The 23,792-nt window shown below is 47.2% G+C and overlaps 1 protein-coding gene across 1 annotated transcript in view; it reads left to right on the top strand.

Moving 5' to 3' along the window:
- FRMD7 (FERM domain containing 7) overlaps positions 1-23,792 on the top strand; it is a 669,715-nt gene that overhangs the window by 127,676 nt on the left and 518,247 nt on the right. The gene's annotated exons all lie outside the window — the stretch shown is intronic.

The following is a 23,792-nucleotide window of genomic DNA, read 5'->3' as shown; positions in this document are numbered from 1 at the left end:
TCTCGCTGCCCCCCCGCCCGCCAGAGAAGCGCTCCTAACTGTTGATCCCCATAGGTGCCCTCTAGCAGTGACCTCTTCCAGGAGGGGTCCGTGTCCAGCCAGGCTATAGCATGTTGCAATTGCGATGCAAAATAGTAAAGTTCTAAATCTGGGACCTCTAGACCCCCTTTGCCCCACCTACGCTTCATGATCTCAAGGCTAACCCGACATCTCTTCCCATTCCACAATAATAGGACCAGGAGTGCATTCAGCTCCTTGAATACTCTGCGGGAGTTCAAAAAAGGACCCTTGCATTGTATAGAAACATTGATCAGGACCACCATCTTTATCAAGGCGATCTTCCCCATTAGGGAGAGGTTAAGTGTGTTCCAAAAGGCAATACTACCCCGTAGACCCCGGATTATCCTCCCCATGTTATGTTGATAAAAATTGGCCTCAGTCCTGCCGATCCATATCCCCAGATATTGGAGTGTGTCCGCTGCCCAAGGAAGTTCCATCACCGGACGCTGGGCTCCCTCCCAATCACTTTCCGATCCAATTGCGTAAAGCTGAGATTTCAATTTGTTGATGGAAAGCCCAGAGGTGGCAGCAAACCGCGCTAGTGCAGCGATCAGGGTTGGTAAGGATTAGGTTGGCCGATTCAGGTATATGAGCGCGTCGTCGGCATACAGGGATACGACATGCTCCAAACCCTCAACCAGTATGCCCTGTCCCTCAAGTACCCCACGGAGGTGGCAGGCCAATGGCTCCATTGACAGGGTGAATAGCAAGGGGGAGAGTGGATTAAGCAGAGGGGGCTTTCGCTGTTCTTACTTTGTGATTCCTCAAGCCTATTTTCTCGCACTGCTCTAAAGCGTGACTCTGCACATGTTAAAATTGAAAAACGGAAACTGCATTATCACTTTTAAATATCTGTAACTTGCTGTTTTAAACTGGTATCTTTGGTCATTGATAAAACTGCTGCTCAAACGTTTGCACATTGCGTTATTTGCACATTTTAGATCGAGGGCTAAATACTGCCTTATTTTTAAATCGGCTGCTAGATTGGGGGGAGATTACGTACCTGTTGTTCTGTTTTTTACTGATGATCTCGGACGCCCGACCCAAGCGGACCCGGCTGTAGGCGGGTCCGCATTGCACCTGGGGTGACGCGTCAGCTGGGGGCGTGGCCGAATGCACACAAAAGGGGCGCTGGGACGGCCGCGCAGCGGTTAAGCAGAGGGGGCTTTCGCTGTTCTTACTTTGTGATTCCTCAAGCCTATTTTCTCGCACTGCTCTAAAGCGTGACTCTGCACATGTTAAAATTGAAAAACGGAAACTGCATTATCACTTTTAAATATCTGTAACTTGCTGTTTTAAACTGGTATCTTTGGTCATTGATAAAACTGCTGCTCAAACGTTTGCACATTGCGTTATTTGCACATTTTAGATCGAGGGCTAAATACTGCCTTATTTTTAAATCGGCTGCTAGATTGGGGGGAGATTACGTACCTGTTGTTCTGTTTTTTACTGGTGTTCTCGGACGCCCGACCCAAGCGGACCCGGCTGTAGGCGGGTCCGCATTGCACCTGGGTTGACGCGTCAGCTGGGGGGCGTGGCCGAATGCACACAAAAGGGGCGCTGGGATGGCCGCGCAGCGGGCGCGCGCAGCGGGCGCGCCCGAGGTGCGCCCGTGGCGTGCCAAAGGCAAGCCCGTCTGCGCCCGACCGCGCCCGGAGCGCGCCCAGCGCCAGGACCCCTGCCTCTCCCCATACATATCTCTACAGCAGAGGTGAGCTGTTGGCTCTGGATAATACCCTATGCAGTTCCCAGGACAGGGATTTATCCTGCGGAGTCTCAGAGCTCTGGACCTGTACCAGATGCTCTTATCAGAACAGGTGTTATCGAGAGAGGGTGGGTCTAAATAATTTGTTGGACATGAAGCGCATAGCTCGTGTAGCGAATAATGGTGGACTGAATGCGCACACCGTGACTAAAATTAATTGGCCCCAAATGTTAAGCTGCATCCTTGTAAATGTCCGATCCCTGCATAAACACATGTATCAAATTGGGGACCTGATTGAGAGCGGCGCGCCTGATATAATTTTTCTAACTGAGACCTGGACGGATAATACATCCGGTCCAGATTGGAACACTGCCTTACCAAGTGGTTATGTGGTCACCTCTCAGGACAGAATAGGTAAGAGGGGGTGGGATAGCGGTTGCCCATTTAGCACATTTAAACATACCTAGATGTCCCCGCTGAAGTATTTTTTTTCACCATTTATGTAGGTAACTCTTTTAAATTCCAAGGGCTATTAGTTTACCGTCCACCTGGGTCTAAGTCTACTTTCCCTTCAACGCTCATGAATTTTTTAGAATCTCGGCTGGATCCCCATCCTTTTATGCTTCTGGGCGATTTTAACTACCATCTTGAACTCACGGATCAGCCGGAAGTAGCCTTGCTGATTGAAAATTTAGCAACATTAGGCTTCAATCAAGTAGTTAAGGGGCCTACTCATAGATTGTGCCACACTTTAGACGATATTTTTATGAACAATATGGACCTGGAGATTGTTAACATCATGACTCTTCCTTGGTGTGACCATAGGGCGGTTCATTTTAATATCATGACTGGAGTACTAGCATCCCCCCCTGCCCCATATCGGAGAGGCAAAAGATTAGACCATGGTCACAGGTGACTGCGGATAATCTAATCACTGTATTGGATGTTCACGTCCTTCCCATAGCAGAGATAATTCTGAGGCGGCATTGCTCTTCAATAAATGGCTGGCGGCTGCTGCTGACAAAGTAGCGCCGGAGAAGCTGCTTGGCACTAGGAGAACTAAGCCATCCGCGCCATGGTATAATAAGGAACTTAAGGCCCTGAAGTGTACATCTAGGAGGGCAGAGCGTCTCTGGAGAGGGGACTACAGCATTGAGGGCAAAGAACACTACAACAGCGCCCTAATAGCATATAGAGAGGCAATAATTGTAGCTAAAAGTGCCTTTTACGTGACTAAAATCAGGGAAGCCGGTAATTCGGCCAAGGAGCTTTTTAAGACAATATCTGCTCTCTCCAAGCCCCCTCAGGATAACACCTATCGGCCTGACCAAGAAACATGCCAAAAGCTTGCCGTGTACTTCCATGATAAGGTACTGGTAATCTACAAGGATTTTATGAGCTCGGACTCCAGCTTGGAGAGTCGTGGCCAGAGGCAGTCAACCAGCTCCAAGGGCCCTATTGGCCTTAGGAATTTTGCCCCTATTACAGAAGAGGAAACGTGTAGGCTAGTCACTTTAACAAAATCAGGCTCGCCCATGGATCCCTGCCCCCCTTCAATTTTGCATCTTGCAGCAGAGCTGATTGCAGAAGAACTGTCCCCGTTAATCAATCAAGTAATTGAGTTTGCCAGTTATCCTTTAAGTTGGAAAAGGGCAATAATCAGACCGTTGCTAAAAAAGCCCACACTGGATCCCCACATATTAAAGAACTACCGCCCAATTGCCGCATTGCCTATCGCTGCCAAAATTTTGGAGAGGGAGTTAAATCGATCTCTGACGGAATATCTAAGCTCCCACGATCTGCTTGACTCCTCCCAGCACGGTTTCCGTGCTCAACATTCTACGGAGTCAGCACTTCTTGTGGCAGCAGAGGAAATTCGTTGCATAGTGGATGGGGGAGGCAGGGCAATCCTTGTGATGTTAGACCTGTCGGCTGCCTTCGACACCGTAAACCATGTGGTTTTGGTTTGGAGGCTCCAGGAAATTGGTGTTCAGGGAGCTGCATTGTCCCTCCTCTCTTCTTTTCTGGAAGGCAGGGAGCAGAGTTTGCTATGGGACGGCTTGCAGTCGAACAGCTTTCATCTGCCATGTGGCGTTCCACAGGGTTCAGCTTTATCGCCGACGCTATTTAACCCCTTCGCCGCGGCGCAAATTCTGCCACGGCGCTGGGGGGTGCAGGGTGAGCGCGGCGCCGCCATGCTCGTGACGGAACCACTCCGTCATGAGTCACGGGCGAGCTGTGCTCATGACGGAGTGATTCCGTCACGACTCCGCCGCAGCATGATGGAACCACTCGGTCATGAGCACACGCCGCCCGTGGCTCATGACGGAGTGGTTCCGTCATGGGCACGCAAGGGGTTAATATCTATGTGACTCCGCTGGCCAAGCTCATTAGGAAGCATGGTTTCACGATAGTCTCCTATGCTGATGATTCCCAGCTCATAGTTTGTTTCTGCGGTTAAACAATCTAATGACATGGCTTTTAAATTCCATAGCTGCCTATCTGAAATTATGAGCTGGATGCGGGATAGATACCTGAAAATTAATACCGAGAAGACGGAGATCATTGAGTTTGGCCAGGGAAGTCCCCTGTGGAACAGATCATGGTGGCCGGTGGAGGCTGGGGAGTGCCCTTGTCCTGTGCCCAAAGTTAGAAATCTGGGCGTGTTGTTTGATAACCAGCTCAATTTTTCAGCGCACGTCAATAACCTTGCGTCATCCTGTTTCTTTTTAATAAGGACCTTGCGGAAGATCTTTCCTTTTATTGCACCTGACCTTCGCAAGACCGTTGTAGTTGCCCTTGTGCTGTCCAGATTGGACTATTGCAACGCCTTGCTGTTAGGGATAAACAAGACTCAGATGAAAAGTCTGCAGACTCTTCAGAATGCTGCAGCTAGACTTCAGCTAGACGTCCCAAGAGATCAATCTATCTCAGCGGGAATCAAAACACTACATTGGCTCCCGGTCCAGCAACATATAGACTTTAAGTCTATATGTCTAGTACATAAGGCTGTGTTTGGTGGGGGAGCCAAGGATGTTCAGAAGTTATTCATCCCTTATACTCCGGGCCGGGTGCTAAGGTCCAGCACTCGGAGTCTTATCAAGATAAATCGGGTCAGGAAAGTCAGATGGGGTGGTAGAGCCTTCTCTTTCCGTGCTGCCGGACTCTGGAACAAGCTTCCCGGTTTTCTAAAACTAACAGATAATCATCAAGCTTTTAGAAAACTGTTAAAAACACGGCTCTTCGATGAGAACCGCCTCTGAGGATTGCGCCCTCCCTCTGAGCTTACCAGCGCCAAGACGCTTCGGCATTCGTGCGCTATACAAGTTTTTATCCTATCCTATCCTATCCTTGCCATGTCCCCCTTGCTATGGGTATTATGTCTGACACATACCGTCCTGTGCGAACCCTCGCCACCGGATGGGCATATAGCAATATCACCCAACTGACGAAACCCTCACCCAGTCCCATTTTTAGAAGTACCTGCCATAGATAGTCCCACCTGATTGAGTCGAACGCTTGTTTGATATCTAGGAACACCAAGGTGCTCTGTTGGGCCCGTCCCTCCAATGCTTGCATAACATGGGCGAGGCGTCGGATATTCCGCAGCGTATTCCTGCCCGGTATAAACCCGGACTGGTCTTCCTGAACCAGCCACCGAAGATATGGGAGGAGCCTATTGGCCAACACCTGGCTGATAATTTTAAGGTCCACATTCAGCATTGAAATTGGTCTATAAGAACTGTCGAGCAGGGCGTCCTTCCCTGGCTTGGGGATCTTTACTATCAGTGCTTCCCTCATGGAATCTGGGAGTTGTCCACACTCGTTGGCCTCCTCCGTGATTTCCAGTAGTTTAGGGATCAGGACCCCTCCATATTCCTTATACAGTTCCGCCGCCATGCCATCCATCCCAGGAGACTTAGCTGTTTGCAGATGGGCGATCGCCACCCATGTCTCCTCCCCGCTAAAGGGGGCTCCTAAAGCCTCCTGACTCTCCGAGTCCATGCAAGGCAGTTCCACCCCCACCAGAAAAGTCTCCACCACCTCGGGGGCCACGGGGGATGCGGGCTCAGAGTATATACATAAGTGGGTCAAGAATGTTTTGTTAATCTCGTGTTGCGTATTGACCACCGGCCAAGGTCATTTTTTAGTGCTAAAATCGGGAGGGGCTGTGTCTGCGCCCGAACCAGGCGCGCTAACAACCGACCCGCCTTATCCCCCTCTGTATACCAGCGAAGCCTGCTCGCATTTTTATTGAATTTGCCCAGTGAGTCCCATATGTCCCCTATCTTCCGTCGCATGTCCTCCCATTGGGCCGACCCTCCTTATTCGTAGGAAGCTCCTTCTCCAGAGCCGCCAAGCGTTCCTCATGCCGGCGTAGGTCTCGCTCCAGCACTTTTTTAAGCCCCACCTCAGTAGACATGCATACTCCCCCGTACCACCACCTTCATTGCATCCCATTTGATTGCCCTGGTGCTGGCAGAGCCCCAATTCATCTCAAAATAGGCCTCCAGCCCATTCGATACGGAGTCCTTATAGGTCGGGTCCCCAAAATCTTCAGTGTTGAGCCTCCATAGTGGTATCTTAGACCTGGGTCGGCCCAGCGAATACGCTATTAGTCGTGGGGAGTGGATGGACAAATAGCAGGCCAGATATTGCATCTCCGCTATCTGATGCGCCGCCGCCTTTTGGATAAAGAAGTAATCTAGTCTACTAAAGGTATTGGCAGCAGGTATGTGACACGAGTACACTAGACGATCTGGATTGAGGTGTCACCATATATCCAATAAGCCATAGTTTTGAAGCATCTGGCCCATCGCCTCTCTGGTTTTGGGTTTGGCATCTAGTTTTGGGGGGTGTCTGTCTAATTCCCCGTCACGGGCACAATTAAAATCTCCTGCCACAATCAATTCCGTGTCTGGATCCAGATCCAACTGCCCCAAGACTCAACTTAAAAACCCACCATCATCACTATTCGGGGCATAGATATTCACCACACATACACTACGCCCAACCAGCGTCCCTTCCACTGTCACAAACTGCCCCTCAGGATCTTGGTTTGTGTGTAAAGCCTTAAAGGGAACCCCCGGTGCCACCCATATAAGTGTGCCCCTGGCAAACCCAGAGTAGGAAGTAGCAAAAAACTGACCCCTCCATCTACGTTGAACATATTTAAGACAGTCTCCCCATAGGTGCGTCTCCTGAAGCAGAGCTATACTTATCCCATAGCGTCTAAGATAAGTTGCCACCCGGATCCGTTTGACCCTATTATTGAGCCCCCGAACATTCCAAGTTATTAGTTTATACCATTGTGTGTCACCGTGCATGAGTCAGCAGCTTTGTGTGGCGTCGCGCCCCATAGTCTTGTAGGGGACCCCCTATCGTGCTGTAGCGTGACCTCCCATGATACGATCTTCTCTGACCTCTAACCGTACAACAAAGACCAGACCTGGCATCAACCCAAACAGAACCAAAATGTAAACCCCTGGCCCCCCCTGCCCAAAGGCAGTAGCACTTCATTATTCAGTTTCACAACCCAATTCAGATCTGAGGACTCAGAACCCCGCCCCAAAGTACCACCCACCCCTGATTCACCCCACCCAACTGGAATTAACGATTATCAAAGCACTTACTTTCCCGAGTCAAGAAACCCCCCTCTCAACCACCAAAATTTAACTGACTGACTGGCACCGCGTGGCCCCGCTCGACCAATGGCCTAGCCGGGTCACCACCGCACACTACAGCCGGCCATTCAAAAAAAGTATATTAGCGAAATAGTGTGACCTTCTCAAAAACATTTCTCCCAAGCCCCCCCCCATCGTGTCCCCGGGCTCATGGCCCTCCCACTCAAGTCCCTCAGTAAAGTCCAGTGTCCCTTGGTGCAGCGCTTGTACTCACAGTGTCCATGACCCAGCCCCCTCGATCTCAGCTCCCGTTCCGCCATTCAGCTATTGCCAGAGCCCTCAACCATCGGGCTGGTGGCACCCCACAGTTCTGATTGTGTTTCTTGTACCAAGCATAGCGGAGAGAGCTGGTTTTGCGTTGAAATCACCTCCCGCTCAGTAAGGAGTGTGCCATCTGGTCCCACCATGATACGTCCTCCATCCGTCAGCTCCCGGGCTCCCGGCCGCTGTTTCTCATCACGTCTTTGTCGGTTCCGCTGTCGACCACTCCGCCTCCTCTGTTCCTGCCAGCCGTGGTTTTTGTCCTGACCGGCCAATCCCAGCGCGTCCATCCAGTCCGTTGCCTCCGGCGGGTTATCAAAGAAGTGGACCTTTTCGCCATACTGTACTCGAAGCCTGGCCGGAAACATTAAGCTATATTTAATGTTGAGGTTTCGCATCCGACGTTTTACACTCAGAAAGCCATTCTGCAGGTCCTGCACCTTTTTCGTGTAGTCTGGGTTTTCGAACCTGGGCGGAACATTAGTGCGAATATGTTGCAGGATCGCGTCCCGGTCTCTAAAGTTGAACAATCGAGCGATCATGACTCTGGGCGGGGCTCCTGGTTTCGGCAGCGGCCCAAGAGACTCTCTACAGCGAACAGTTTGGAGAGTCTGAGGTTTGGAAATGTTGTGCAAATCCAATCTTCCAGGAATAGGTCTGCCGCCGGCCCTTCCGCCTTTTCCAGAAATCCCCCAAAAAGGAAATTGTTCCTCCTCGACCGGCCTTCCGCATCGTCCGCCCTATCTTCCAGCCTAGCCGTGTGGTCCTGGAGGGCCGTTACCATTTCCCGTAGCTGACAGACCTCTGTCTGCAAAGTATTCAGGTCACCTTCTGTTGTTGTAACCCTATCGGCCACCTATCTGAGATCCAGGCGCAGATGGTTGATGTCCATGGCCATTCCGTCCATTTTGGTTTCCAGTGCCATTCTGGAGTCACAAATTGCTTCCAGTATATCGGCCTTGTCTCGGACCGCTGTGTCATGGTGAGTTCCCTGTTCTGGGTCTGTTCTGTGGCGGTCTGCCGCCATCAGGCCCGGAACCTTGTATTGAAATATTTTATTTTTTTGGGCGCCTCTAAGGGGCCGGTCTTTCCCCATGTTCAGCATGGCCTTCTTATGATGCTTTCTGGTGTCCCGTTAGGCAAGCAAACAGTTATGTCGTGTGTAGCTCAACGGGGGTCCCCCCTCAGGCGTACTCCCCCACCGTCAAACCAGAACCCCGGGCCTCAGTGTTGGCGATATGGCCCAGGTTACGCCCTCCGCTGGCCAGGATAGCTATTCGGCACCACTGGACCTCTCCGCTCAGACCGCCACTCCGTTCAGCGTAAAGATCCGCCGATCCGCAGAGCGAGTGTGTTGGGCCTTCACTTGTGCCTCGCAGTCCCTCCAGCACTGGGGGATCCTGTGTGTTATGGGGGGGGCTCCTCACCACCTTAGCCTGAGCCTCCGTCCCAGGCCGGTGAAGCGGGTGGTTCAGGCCCTGTTTTTGTGCCTCGCAGCCCTTCCAGCACTAGGAGATCCCGCGCGTTATGGGATGGGTGTCTCCTCACCACCCCAGCTGGAATCTTCGTCCCGGGCCAAAGGAGCGAGTGTTCCAGGCCCTACCCCCGGGGGGGGGGGGCACCTCACCATCTCCACTGAAGCCTCCGTCTCAGGCCAGCAGCTCTTTGCCTGGTCTTGCAGGCCCCGTGTTATCTCCCACTTCACTTCACACGCTTCTGCCCCCTCTAATTGCAGGCCGCTAAATTAGGCTGCTGCCACTTTTCACCGTGCGGCGGGGCACATCAAGGATCACTGGCCTCCTCCCAGCTTACCAGGAGGCCCGAGGCATTTCACGGCGGTCCCCACTCTGTCTCCCGGGGCCACCGCGCCAGAATTCCTGGGCACTTCTGGGCAGAGACGAACAGGTCCCACCGCACCGGTCTCGCCTAGTGCTCGTTCCCGGCAGCCCGCGATCCGTCATGCGGCCGTACGCGGCCGTCCCTCTGTACCGTCACTTCCGTCCGGGGCCTCACATCAGCCAAATAATGACGGGACTTGCCTGGAGTCACGGGCACCTCCACCACCCGTCAGCAAGCCCGGGGGTCATCTGCCGCAGTCCTCCGCTTTCACCGAAGCATGGCGGCCGCGATGCACTGGGGACAGGATTTGAGCGGGTCTCCAGCCGCCCGTCGCGACATTGCAGGCCACTGTCTCAAAGCCCCACCAGGATCCACAAACTCGGGGGTTCCGTTATTGATCCAGTGCATCGAAGGTCACCATCACGCCAGGATTTACATAGGATTTTGCCTGTGGGGGCAGGAGCAGCGCGGAGACACGTCTAGCCGGCCATGTTGTCAGGCCACGTCCCCAACATTAAAGGTGGTTATGCACTTGGTGAGGGGTAGTGTGAGCAGAGAGAGTAATCTACCGGTAAGAGTGAGGCCCATTTTGAAAATTGTGGATGAGTTGTCAGTAAATGATGATGGTTTGATTTTGAGAAATGAGAGACTTGTGCCACCTGCTGAAATATGTGCAAGATTGATTAGTTTGGCACACGAAGGACACTTGGGTCAGATATTAACCATCAAAAGGTTGGGAGAGAGTTATTAGTGGCCTCTAATGGACATTGGGTAGAGAGATGTGAAGCCTGCCAAGACTCTGAAAAACATCTGAGAGTGGGGTTAGGGACTTCACAGGAGGAACAACATGTATCAGAGGCAGAAGATGTCTGGTAGAAGGTATGCTTGGATTTTATTGGACCTTTTGGGTTTCTCTTCGAACAAGAAAAAGTTGCGGTGGTCTTAGTTGATGCCAAGTCAAAGTGGGTGGAGTTTGTGTTTATGAAGTGAGTTACCTCTTCCACTAATCGTGTTTTGAGTGATGTATTTAAGAGGGAAGGAGTTCCATCGGTTCTTCTGACTGACAATGGCACTCAATTGACCTCGCATGAGATGAAGAGTTTCTTGTGTACACTGGGCGTGAGGCACACATGTTCCTCATTATTCAACCCACAATACAATGGTTTGGTTGAGAGGGTTAACAGAATGGTGAAGGGCACTATGGAGTTGGCGTACAGTGCGGGTTTGTCAGTGCAAGATGCTGGCCGTGATATGTTGTGGGCGTATCGCACCACTACCAGTAGCAATTCAGGGAAAACTCAGTTGAGATGATGCTTGGGAGATCTCCAGGAACAAAATTGGTACTATCATGGATATGGGAGGTGTCACATTCAGAAGTAAAGAGTAGGTATTCAAGTGCCAGGGTGGAAAGACATAGACGTTTTCTCGATGAGGGAGATTGGGTCAAGGTGAATCCTGGTGGGTGTGTAAAGTTTTTGAGCAAATTCATAGGGCCTTTCAGAGTTAATGCTGTTGGAGGCAAATGGGTCAAGTTGGAAAATGGCCAGACATGGAATTTAAGGCGTGTTGCCCTATACCAGAAGCAGGGCAGTAGTCATGAGAAGTCCATGGAGTGGGTTGGTTTACAAAATTCTTGTTCACCATGGTTAATGATGAATGATGGGGATTTCTCGGGGGCACAAAAGGAAGGAAGTTTGCAGAGAGTTAAAGATTTTGGGCTGAGTGGTGAGGAGTTGGTGTTAAGAGGAGGAGATGAGTCCATGGGTACATCACATGTCAGGAGGGATACGAAGGAGAGAAGACCACTAGCGTATTTGGGTGATTATGTTTGTTAATCTTTATTTGTTTTTTCTCTTGAACTAGTTGGCTCTGTAATAGTTACTGGATGTGTTAGGTTTGTCATTTGTGTTTTGTTGGGGGGGACTGCTCTGTTGTTGTGTGGGTGGGACATCACTGTGTTTGTCTCAGTCCCCACGTTGGGGTACGTTGTTTTGCGTATTTGGTGTCATCTCTGTGTGCTGGGTAAGATAGGGAGATGTGTTATAACGTACTTAGGCAGTTCCAGCTAGGCTGGGGCTGCAGCTCTTTATAATGTCTATGCATTCCATAATGATGTCATGGGGTTCTTGAGGCAGTTCTGACAGTTGGTGGACCGGCTGCACCTGGCACGACTGTGATGTGGGGTTTACCTCTGTGGAATAAATCTACTTGGTGGAGAAAGCTGTGTTTGAGTATTGGATTGGAACAAAACACACTGACTATTAAAATAGCTCCCATATTGCTGTGGCTTTCAATATGGAAGAGGGATACAGTTAAACGGAATCAACTGGTCCTAAAATATAACTTGAAATTGGATCATGCATATAGAATGCAATGGTTGCTTTATGTTAAGACCACCCTTATATCCCCGAGCCTATACAAACTTTATGATACCCCACTGTTATCTGATAGCTTCCCTAAGTCTAAGCTTAAAGAAATCGTTTTGGCTAAGTCAGCAAGTGATTGATGGACAATAAACAAAGATAAAAGTGCAATAGTCCTGTATCAGCGGTTACCTTCTGCCATGCATGGTGCTCCTTCATATTTATTGTTTGTAGAGAACCTACAGCACCGTTTCATTTGAATAAGGTTTCGCTTAAACCACATTCCACTCATGATGAGTTACCCCACAAATTCATATTCAATTAACCAGTTGCTCTTGCCTATGTGACGGTAAATCCTCACAGTCAAACTTGCACTTTTTGTTTTTTTGTTCCCTGCATACCAAGCAGAGGAAAAAGTTCATTGCTATTATGTAAATATAACTTTAGACAGTGTTTGCCAGCTTTATCTTTCATTCAACAATTGGAAAATCCGTATGTATGCTATATGCTCGCATCTTTTCTATGGGCAGCCCTGAAGAATCGACCTGTACCCCAATTGACATGAAACAAACCAGGACAGGGTCTATATAGGGGAAATGATAGCGAGAAGGAAAAGAGGCATAACCTTTGATAAGCAAATATGAGCCCATGGACCTGTGAAGGATATTCTGAAGAAAATGTAAGGTTTAGTTACCTTCACATTTGATCAAATATTAACACAATATAGGTTTTTATTGCTGATGTTGTACAGGGGACGGGACCTGGAATTGTCTAAATTACCCATAGTCTAAAAAGCTATGAAGTTTAACTTAATTAATTACAAGTCTAAAATTATTTATAGCTCCTAGTATCTTGGAATGAAGATTTTAAATGGTCTTGCTTACCAGGTTTTGAGTATTTACTCTTGAAAGATGTTTTGTAATAATTGGTAGTGAGGAATGTTTATACTGATGAACTAAATGATGGCTTACTGGGGGCATCTACAAGGGGTACTTGGATAGTGTATAAATACTGAGGAAAAAGATAAGGATATGAATATATCTTGATTAGCCCAAAAACCTCATGATCAATCTTCTTGTAAATGTTATGTTCTTTTTTTACTGTTTTATGTACTTTTATGCATTTTAATTAATGAAAAATAAAGTTTTGAGATGATGATCACACCTTTTGTCAACTACCTTATAATATGCTCCCGCTCACCCTATCCGATCACTTCCATCATAAACTAGATACCACTTTTAATCAGTTCCTAAGGAAAAAATGGCCTAGAATATCTCTAAAAAAACAAAGACTTCTAAAATGTTTAAGTGGAATTAACAGCAAACTTTTAAAACTTTCGAACAGCCTTCCTATATAAAGAAGGACGTAATTGGATACTGTCCTCTAACCAACACATGCTGTCTAGCTGTAAATAGAGCATTTAGCAACTGGTCCAATTGCTATGATGTTCTTAATGACAAACATCTTATCCATCCCTCATTCCAAATACCACATTCTTAACACAAACCTGCACTGGTAATGCCAATAGTTCTGGGTTTAAAGGAATTGTAATGTGAAGCAAAACAAGCAAAATTGAATGAATATGTATTTGTGTGGAAGCAAAGAACTGTAGAATAATATCGGTGTCGGTTTAAAGGTCAGATGACAGTTGCACTGCCAAACCAGACCTAAAAATCCATGTAGGTTAGTGACTGCCTTTTTCCCATCTGTGCTGCTGCCAAAGAAAGCAAATACAATAAAGTATGTAGTTTTCTAAGACACTTTTACAACTTAAACATGTCATGTGTGTGCCCCTAAAAGTTCAATCTCATCCAGATGGATAAATAAACAAAATGATTGCAGCTGGTGGAGGGAAAGCAATTGTTTTTGGAAGCACAAAACTTCTGCAAAAGTACTCCTGGCTCCCAAAATATAGGCGGAGCCAAAGCCCCTCTCTAGCGTTGCTCACTCTCTACTGTTGCTGCACTGTCAAGCCAGAACATAAAAAGCAATACGCCTCTTAGACAATTCCTCAGCCATAAAAATTAAAGGGCCTTATTTATGAAGCCTTGCGACAGTTTCGCGCTGCCGTTGCGCCGTTTTTTGTGATGCATCGGCGGAGTAAATCATGCTCCCTGTTGCGCCCTATTTTCAAAGTGACACATCTAAGCAGATGCATCACTTTGTAAACCCCTGCGCTTCCTTATACCTGTGTCAGGTATAATGTATGCAGGGGGCGTTCCCACGCAAGTTAGCCTCGTAGAAGTGACGCAGTGAAATCTATGAGATCTCACTGCGCCAATCCTAGGATGCAAATGCGGCAAAACCTTACGCCTGGCTCATGGCAGGCGTAAGGGTGGTGCAGTGCAATATCCATAGCCCTCCCCCCTGCATTGCTAGAGTTGGGTACACTTCTGACACAACTCCAGCAATGAGTCATTTTTGCGCCGACAGATACATCAGTAAAACTGACATATCTGTCATTCCTTGCGACATGATGCATCATACAGTAAATATGATGCATCTATCATGTCGCAAGGAGGGCGCAATGAAAAATGACGCATCGCTGTTTTTACGCAGCGATGTGTCTCTTTTCACAAATGAGGCCCAAACAGTCTAATATTACTTCCTTCTGGGGCAACAAAAATATAGAGATTGAGAGTGAAACTTTAGACTGGACTGACTGGTCCTCCAAAGCAATCTGGCTCGGCAAACACTTCTATTCACTTACAAAATCCTCCTGCATTTGCTTACTTACAGAAGACCCATAAACATGAGAATTTAGTCTTTGATAAGTTCCTGAAAATTAAAGCATGCATTAACAAACTCCCAATGCTATCCAAGGATCCCTCCATCTTAAAACTCATAAGCACACTACATAAAATTGGTCACCTAGGGCCATATTTATGACTCTTGTGGCGCAGGGCAGCGCAGCAAGTCACCTTGCTGCGCTGCCCTGCATCACAGGGAAAGGGCTGGAATGCATCGTATTGATCCAATATAGCACACTCCTGTCCTTTCCCCTTGCCTAGGTGCCTTTTTGGCAGCCTGGCGCAAATGTGGGGACCATTGCACCATGGTGTAAGGGTGCCTGTGTTGTAGGCCATGTTGCAGGGATTCTGCTTATGCACAGAACTATGCGCAGGAACCCAGGCCCTCAGTGAATTGTGGTGTACCAAAAACTCACCTCAGAACCCAGAACCCCTTATCCGGCCAGCATCAGTGTCCCATTCGTTATCCGAGGTTTAGCTCGGCGGTCCCAATGTATAGACAACCCAGAACAAGCGACTTAGTATATTTCTCAGGAATGGTAGGAATCAGAAATACCTTTTCGTAATTATTCTCATATCAGTCCACAACAGAATAAACAGAGACACGGTAAAAGTTTAAAGAGTTTATTTTATAAACCTCGTGTCCTAAGATGCAGCATTTTGGCTAACATAAGCAGACAAACGATTAAAATCAAAACCATCAGCATAGTTACAATGCCATAGAAAATGAAAGGAGTAATCATACTAAAATTACAGTGGATCTAAGCCACCTTCCTTTCTCTAGCAAACTAATAGTATTATTATTAGACTAGTAAAAGGTCTCTAGGCTTGAATGGGGAACCCCATACCGTAAAGATCAGCTCAGTGAGTTCACATCACAGGATCAGCTTTGCTCTGCTCCTGGGAAAGCTCTTCCTCCGAATGTAATGAAAACATGTAACACTGCAATATTAAAAGCACTCGACTTTCAGGTATTTGCAGCTGCGTGCGTGTTATGGCTAAACTAGTGGGCCGATCAACCTGAACTCAACAACATGCACCGTCTAGCGACCCAGACTGTTTCTTTACACTGTGTACAGACCAAGGTCGCAGCTCATTGTTTGGGATGTGAACAACAGACAGTTCTCATGTGAAGCAAAGTCGAGCAAGCATTTCTCAATTTAATAACATGTGACTACAGTGTCGTGTGCAAAAGCAGCAAAAGCGGCAAGATGGCTTTCTAACATCTAACGCGGTTGTGCTAACTTAGCATTGTACATATATAGATAACGATCTTCACTACACCCCCCCTTGTTCGGACCACTAACCAGTAGGGGCGCACTTGCAAGAACGCAGATTCAAGTTCGATAGAACAGAACCAAGGGCATGAACTATAAGTCCATATAAGGTAAGTTAAAAATGTTCGAAGAAAAAATGAAGAAGAATAATTTTTTTTTTAAAAGGAGTGAAAAAACCCAAGTTAAGGATAAAAAAACCTCATTTATTGATGTAGGACGAAATGAAAGTTCAAAAGTCAATCCATCAACGTATAAGCACTATAAGTTGCAACAGCTTCCAAGAGAAAATCATTGGAACGTTCTGCAAAATTATCTGCCATCCAGTTCAGGACGGGGAAGGAACATACATGCTCCTCTACCACCGGAGTCTCCAGCACCAGACGAGGACAACTGGCGTGTTCTTCAAGATAACTTCTAGCTAAGAAGTCAATCGCAGCCGTTCCGATGTCCCAATTCCCAAGGACTCCATGTGCCGCTCCACAGGCCATAATCCCGACGCCAGAACAGTCCAACTCATGAGCCACTAAGGGGCTCATTAGCCGATCATAATCCGGGGCAGGAGACACCGAGTTCGACAAGCACAAATCCAGAGCCCATTGGAATGGACAATCTAGGCAATGAAAGACGGGCTGCACACAGGTAAAGTAGGGAAACCGGAAGGACAATCCATAGGCAATGCTTTGAGTTGCCAGTGGTAAAGTGCCATAGTATTCAAGCATCCGATTACGAAGATGGAGCAGCCGGGACATGTTGCCGTGTGACGCAAGTTGTGCATCCATAGCGCAGGGCGCAGATCAACAACAGTATTCCAGCTATGAGGGCGAGAAGTAAAGGGAGACCTCCGGAGACGCTGGAAAAATAGAATGAGAAAAGGCCGGGATCACACCAAAAATAGTCTGAAAGGAGGACACGAGGCCGGAGCCCACAATTTTAAAAAAATGAGCCAACTTGTTGACGAGGCATTAAAGATAGTCTGAATCAGGGTCCCAAAATGAGGGGGGAGATCAGTATTAAAAAGCGCTTGCACCTCAGTGCGGGTGTTTGCTACGTGAAGGACAAATGTTTCCTGGGATGAAGTCAACACGACTTCTTTTTGAGACAATAGAGCCCTTATTCTGCTCATCTTGTTGAACTCTGCTTTCAAGGTTGGAACGGAAGGCCAGATGGATACATCGAGCCGGCCATGCGGGAGTGGGAAAAGGACGTTATTACAGCAAACTACTCTCTGTGATACAGTCACTATGTAGGGAATTCCCACTAACATCCCACAGCAAGCTTCATTATTTAATAACAAATAACCACCGTTAGCAAGCAGCGTAAAAGACAGCGTTATAACTGGCACAGGAATCCCTTTCAGGACGCATGCTAAATTAGGGGCGTGCACATTACATGCACCATGCAATTGAATGTGCCTACACACAACAGAGTGATCCGGAGCGGAAGTGCACTCTTCACCTTTTAATTAAACCTCCTTGCCGTCTCTCACACATCTATACGTGAATGGGAGTGACCAAACTTCGTGCAGGAAGGCAGTACCAAGTTGTTCATATCTGCCCAGAGCATAATGTTTCATGCACAAACTAAACTTAAACAGGGGGAACGGTAACATGATCAACCCATGTACAAGCCACACAGCAGAATTCAATTCAGCAACAGAGAAAGGCAAAGGTTCTAACTTTTCAATGTGTAGTAATGAATATGTAGCATCTTTCATGGACATGAACTGTTGTTTTGCAGTTAAATTAAAAGGAAGGAACAAAGATGAAGTGTTCATGTAATCCCAAGGGACTTTCCCTGCCTTTAACGTTTGCAACGTCCATGCAAACTGCATAATAGAACGCAATTGATTTTGACCATGATACAATACAGACAAATCATCCTGCACAATGTCTACCACAGATGATACAATATTATCTAAGGTATAAATTCTGGAAGATAGGGTGTTAATACTATTATCTATTACAGCAAACCCCTTTTCCATATTGTCTTGATCAATAGCACGTAATCTGGATGCAGCCTCAATTTGTGATAGCTTCCAAACTTCGTTATAAACAGCATACACCTATCTTTTGGACCTGCTAACTGCAGGACCCTTAACAAAATCATTCAAATCTATTTTGTCATTTAATCGTGCTGAATGGAGTTTAACAGAAGCTAAAGTGGAATGTTGCAGCCAAGACTGGCATAACTTCCCTACCGAGTAGGTAGTTACAGTGTGAGAAGATTCAAAACGGGGGTCTACACGAACCTGTGTATACCCCTGCTTTAAATCCAGAAACCGATGTTGACAGGAATCCGAACTCGTTTGCCACACCAACCACCCTTCCGGATTCAGTTCAGAAATATTGAAGGATGTGTTGGAAACATACGTCTGCAACATAGCAAGGGATAGATCCGTATGATTACCCCAATTGGGATAAGCACCAAGACCCGGAACGGAGGGAGAATTTAATCTTTTAGAAGTAGCCAATGCAAAACAGGTGGTCTGAAAAATGGACGAATTTAAAAATAACATGTGATTCGGGATAAGACAGGCGCGATGCAAAGCCTCTGTTCCCTGTACTTGCCATCGTTTGGAGCTCCAAACCGATTTAAGATCGACAGTAGCTTTCCACAGATCATACCCGCCAATTGCCAACTCGTCCATAAAGGACTTGGAATACAACAATTTGGTGTGTGTCAGTCTAACTTTAGAAGCAGACTCGGGAGCAACCTTAAAATAAAAGGAGGCCGGATTTGACACACTAAAATCAGAAAAATAGGTGAATTTTTCCACCAACGTGGCAGAGCTGCCCATCCTAGTGGCGGGGCAGTGTTCCCATTGTGTATAATATACAAAATTTCTAAACATATTTGCTTTGTGTAGGAAATGCGTGCCATAATGTTGATAACAGAATTGTTCATCATAATTAGCAGTATCTAAATACAAACCCTCAGCATCAAACGCAGCATAATATTTCAAATCAGAAAACAGTGCCTCTATGGCCTGAACATCATCTGAGTGGATGTTCTGCTTAACGACATCACCCATAGAAACACGAAATACATTTGGCACATTAATTACTTCAGTGGGGCCATGAATTAGAAATTTTACGGCATCCCAAGCGATCCCATCACGTACAGGCCTAGCAGTAATGTTCACAAAAGTCTGGTCCCTTTTCATAATGTGAGAGGAGGAGTGGGGGGCCAAAGTTCCATTAATTAGTCGAATCGTTGATCTTTCTTTCAGGTAGTGTCCATTGATAAGTCTAAAAAACACTACTACAAAGCCAATGGACATAAACAAAAAAACACATATGAGCACCAGCCAAATGTAAGTCCAAGGGGGAATTAAAAAATGTCTTTTGAACCAGGCCAAAAAAATCGAAACTTTGGACGGGGCCATGGAAGTCATTGAACGAGAATCAAAAGAGTCTTGTGAGTGGGCAACTGTGGTGGATTGTAAAACAGGCAAGGTAACATCCGCAGGATAAGCATACTCAACCTCTTCAAGCATACCACTAGGTGTTGGTGGCAACAAGGGACCAGTAACGGTATGCATCTCGACGGCAACATCAGGCACTGCGTTAGAAGCTCGGGCCACAACAGAATTTCTCAGCATCGAAGGGCAAGAAACTGCCGGAGTCATACTAAGAAGAATCGGCCACTCGCTGTAGTTTGACATTGTCAATCGAGATATACCTGTTATCCTTTCGACCAGGAAGTGGAGGTAAAATGACTGTTCTAGTACCCTGTACTCCAAGCACTGGAACCGGTGCACGATAAGAGGGGCCGAACTCCTTCTTGTTCTCCACCTTCTCACGGACCAGATCACCAACTCGAGGTAGCCAGCCGACTACTGGAACCTGAAGTTCAGCATCAGATGAGGAGGGTACGTGTTCTTTCGCTAGACTGTCTCTGGCTTCTTGAAGATTCTGCAATACAGCACAGTGTTCATCTACGTCAAAGGGTGCGGCTGACGCCGCTATGTCTAGACCATCAAGGTCTGGGACAAACATTCGTACACCAAAGAGCATCATGTATGGGGTCCGCCCACCCAGAGACCTTCTAGGGAGATTATTAAGTGCACGTTGTACGTCATACAAGTGGGCTAGCCAGTTCCGGCCAGTACCCAAAACTCTGGCTGTCAAAGATTGCTTTAAGTCACGGTTCATTCGCTCCACTGCACTATTACCCTCAGGCCGGTATGGAGACGAAAATTTGACTTGGACCCCCAAATTTCTCATGGCTTCTTTGTACGCCTTAGAGGCGAACGCAGGGCCCTGATCAGAATGAAAGGTACCACATGCAAAACTCCCAACAAAGACACACAAATCTTTTATGACAGTGCGAAAATCAGCACTCCTTTGTGGCCACACCCACAGAAAACGTGTGCACGAATCCACTGCAACCAAGATGTATTTGTACGCAGTATCAGAGGTAAAAGGACCGCAATGATCTAAATAAACACAACCCATTGGTTTATTAGATATGTACAACTGAGTTTGTGGTGGGCGCGCCGCAGTTGAAGGTTTAATCTGCTGGCAAATGTCACAATTAAGAACATAAGCTCTGGCTTGTTTATACAAACCGCACCACCAGTAACGTTGTTGTAACAGAGATACAGTAGCTGCAACGCCGGCATGCACGGACACCATGCCCTCGTGAGCCGCTAATATCAAAGAAGGTCTGCAGTCCGCGTTGGGAATCAATCTGTCACCAACGTCATTAATCCTCACTAATGGGACTTTATCAGGATTTAAGCGATAATGGTAACGAGCAGGGAATCCTCTTGGTGGCTTCGTTCCCTGCTCTGTAGCAGCAATAGCTGCCAAGATGTCATCATCGATCTTACTTTTGGATCTTGTAACTGCTGCTACTAAGTATGTCGCCACTGCTGTTTTCGCTGCCTCGTCAGCTAGGCTGTTGCCGACAGCATGGACACCAACTCGTTGGTGACCAAGAGTGTGAATTACATTCACGGGAGGCAGACGTTCTTGAAGATCTGCCACTCGAACCCAAAGCAGTTTATGCTTAATCGTGCTACCTTTGGAATCATGGTAGTCATTCTGAGACCAAAAAAGTAGATTGTCGTTGTAAGATTGAACACAATAAAAGGAGTCACTCACTATAAGGGTAGTGACTCGGGGATCAGCAAACTCTAGCGCTAGCACCAGAGCACGAAGCTCCGCCAACTGCGCGGTACAATCACCCAATGACTGCGTGTGCACGACATCGGACTGGAATTCTCCATTTACGAAAGTACCGACCACAATTGCGCAAGCCGCTGAATAGGCGTGCTTTGATCCAGTTGCCGGTTGCGCAGAACCGTCAGTATATATGACACAATGGTAATCCTCGAGCGGGCGCAAGGACAGAGGAGCCGGATGAACGAATTCATACTGTAAAAACTCCTGAGTCTGAAGTGCCGCGTCAAAGATATATGTGACGTCCTGCGATGTCAAGGAAGTGGCCCATTGTATCCACCTTGGATGCAAAGCTTTAGAATTCGGTACATTTGCTTTTGTCACCGCCTCAAGGGCAGGATAGGGTGTTACCACCAACATGCGTTTACCTTGTGACAGCGCTCGTTCTTTCAGAATCGCCATCTGCACTGCCGTCAGAACTTTCTCGACAGCGGAAAACCGCATTTCAGCCGAAGTGTACAAGTGAGATTTGTAAGCAATGGGGACGGTGTCGCCCTCATTGAACGTTAAGTACGTGAAACCCACTGCGCCTGGCACAATTCTTATGACCAGGTTAGTGTGGTTATCATGCGTCAGTAAGTATTTAGAAGCAAGAAGATCAGCCTGCAATGACTGCAATATAGCTGAATGCTCTGGCAGCCAACAAGATTTGGAAAAAGTAGGTTGTACCAAGGCATAAAGCGGCTGTTGTAGGCAGTGTTGTTATGTGCAGGAACAGACACCTTCATGCACAAAAACAATCCTGAGAAGCTTTTTCCTGCAGAATGCACAACACATAGAGGAAGTAACAAGGAGAAATGAAGATATTTCTCCTTATCACGCCTCACCTGGGGGAGGCATATCTTTTTGGCACATTCCCAGGTTTATCAGGTTTGGTAAATCTGGGACTGCATCAAAAACCATAAGAGTTGTGTGGGAACACCCACAGAACCCCCATGGAACGCCTCCCTAGCGCAGAGTAATGCAGCGCAGCAATTTGCACTGATTTGCGTTGCTCCATATTTTTCAAGCCAGTCAAAGCAGGGGCGTAACACAGGTCCCCATAGCCCCCGCAGTGCGGGGGGGCCCCCAAGCTCCAGGGGGCCAACTCAACACAGCACTCTGCCCGGAGAGCCGGGCAGGCTTGCACAGTCGATGACCACCTGCAGGTCAGGCAAGCACACGGGCCTTCCGCAAAGCGCTTTATCCTCCCAGAATGCGCTATGTAAATGCTATAACAGTTCTTTCGGATTCGGAGGAATATTTTGCAGAAACTTTTGTTGTATTCCATTGTTAAAACTCCAACAAAAGTAAATCGGAGAGAATGACAAAGTATCCTGCTTTCACAATAAATGACCTTTACGACATTCCATGCAATCTCCTCTTTCATATGCCATCCCTTCCTAAACCTACACCGCTTTGGAAATACAAGTCTATCCTCATCTGTTGCACCTCTAGGCACCTTGCAGGATTGGGTACGTGATCTCTAACACCCCCCTTAGTCCTGAAACACTTCCTGGCAAGTCCCTGAGCTCCTTACTCCCAGCGCACCCCCTTAATGCAGTTTTCTCTTTTAGGCTCCTGTGAGTGAGTAAGGCAAAAAAATCGCCGCTTTGGCAGTGCACCCACAGTACGACAGGGCTTTTTTCTAGGGCCCACATATCCTGATTGAGACTGCGACGCCAAATGTCAAGCTCTGTAAACACTGCTTGCCAGTGCATTTGATTGCTGAATTACAACACCCCTCTCTTCACTGGACAGTGCAGAACGTCTGTGTGTGTACAGTTGTGTGCTCTGTACAAATTTTAAAATGCTTTGACGGAATCAATGAACTCGTATTTCCCCAGGTCAGAGTCTCTGTCCAGCACATTTCAAGGTTTTGAATTTTGGCACCCCTGCTATCTATCGTACCCTCGCTAGCCCCCACTACGGAACTGTATTAAGGATTACAGAGCAACCATGTGACATACTAACGTGATATAAAATGTCTGGACAATCCCTGTTCACCATCACTCTCGCAGGGGACCAGGGGATTTTGGATATATGTCCTTAAGACACAAGAAAAAGGCCTTAACGAACATCTGCCCTGGGAAAATGCAATTATATAAATTGCCCTTTTTTGGCACTACTCCCTGAGGATTCCTTGGTCCTAACCAGCACACTACATGTACTCCTCAGCACACACTGATTTTATCCCACCCCTTTAGCCTTGAGGTAAACTCGATTAGACACAGAAGGTAAGCGGATTGGATACATGCCCGCCGGATATGTGTATACTTCCCGAAAGGATATATATAACCATATAAGAATATTGTTGGTTCCATCTAGTCCTAATAGAGGGTACTATGTTTACTACCCTGAAACTAGTACTAGTACGGTTAAGATAAGAAATGTCATTTCGTCACCTGGAGAGGTTTATCTTAAATACATCTGGGTAATACCTGTCCGTATTATACCCCTTTTACTTCATCCACACCTGTGTGACTCACCATGTGCCCCTTTTTTCATATAAATATAGGGTTTATATAACATCACAGGGTTATACTCTATCTTGAGATGTATATATCCCTTATACGCACCAGAGTAATTATTAAGTATCCTTTATGGACATGATTTTCGGCTCCATGAAATGGGAAAATAAATCCCAAGGCTAGGTTTCAGCCCCTTCGTCATCCCTAACCTCATCGA

This window comes from Triturus cristatus, chromosome 5_2 (genome assembly GCF_964204655.1).
Source record: "Triturus cristatus chromosome 5_2, aTriCri1.1, whole genome shotgun sequence".
NCBI classification, from domain to species: Eukaryota; Metazoa; Chordata; class Amphibia; order Caudata; family Salamandridae; genus Triturus; species Triturus cristatus.
The sequence above is the reverse complement of the archived record's forward strand: the minus strand, read 5'-3'. Positions and strand labels throughout refer to the sequence as shown.